The 882-nt window shown below is 43.1% G+C and overlaps 1 non-coding gene across 1 annotated transcript; it reads right to left on the reverse strand.

Moving 5' to 3' along the window:
• Window positions 1–200: 200 nt before the first annotated feature.
• On the reverse strand, window positions 201–307 carry LOC147947025 (small nucleolar RNA R71). The gene has a single exon (XR_015595634.1). It is a non-coding gene; the product is annotated as a small nucleolar RNA R71 (small nucleolar RNA).
• Between the last annotated feature and the right edge of the window lie 575 nt (window positions 308–882).

The following is an 882-nucleotide window of genomic DNA, read 5'->3' on the forward strand; positions in this document are numbered from 1 at the left end:
TTGATGAGTTTGACAGAATATGTGGACTCACAAAAATCAATGGAGTAAGTGAAGATGGCTTCAAGTTAAGGCTATTCCCATTTTTCCTTGGAGACAAAGCTCATCTACGGGAGAAGACTCTTCCTACTGGAGCTATAACCACATGGGATGCATGCAAGAAAGCTTTTCTGGCCAAGTTCTTCTCCAATGCAAGGACTGCTAGGTTGAGGAATGAAATTTCTGGGTTTGCTCAAAGGAATAATGAGAGCTTTTGTGAAGCTTGGGAGAGGTTTAAAGGATTCCAAACTCAGTGTCCTCACCATAGCTTCAGCAATGAGTCCCTTCTAAGCACTTTGTATAGAGGAGTACTTCCCAAGATAAGAATGCTTCTTGATACAGTTTCAAATGGCAACTTCCTAAACAAGAATGTGGAAGAAGGATGGGAATTGATTGAGAATCTTGCTCAGTCAGATGGTAATTATAATGAAGATTATGATAGAACCATGATGATCCCCTCCACTGATCAAGAGGACAAATACAAGCAGGATTTAAAGATGGTCAATGAGAAGCTTGACAAGATTCTCCTAAGCCAGTCAAAAACCATTCACTTCATTGGTGAAGAAGAAGCTCCAGTCCAAGAAGGAGATAGGGAGTTTGCTGAGTTGTGTTATATGCAGAACCAAGGAGGAGGATACAAAGGCTACAACCAAGGTGGAGGATTCAAGCAGAACAACCTCTCTTATAGGAGCACCAATGTAGCCAACCCTCAAGACCAAGTCTATCCACATCCTCAGCCTCAACAACAGCACAACTATGCACCCAAGCAGCAGCAACAAGTGTTCCAGCCCCAATTGTGTCCCCCACCAGGGTTTCAGACTAACCAAGGCCAGGAACAAGACCTAA

Source organism: Camelina sativa, chromosome 3 (assembly GCF_030686135.1).
Source record: "Camelina sativa cultivar CO46 ecotype springtype chromosome 3, ASM3068613v1".
NCBI classification, from domain to species: Eukaryota; Viridiplantae; Streptophyta; class Magnoliopsida; order Brassicales; family Brassicaceae; genus Camelina; species Camelina sativa.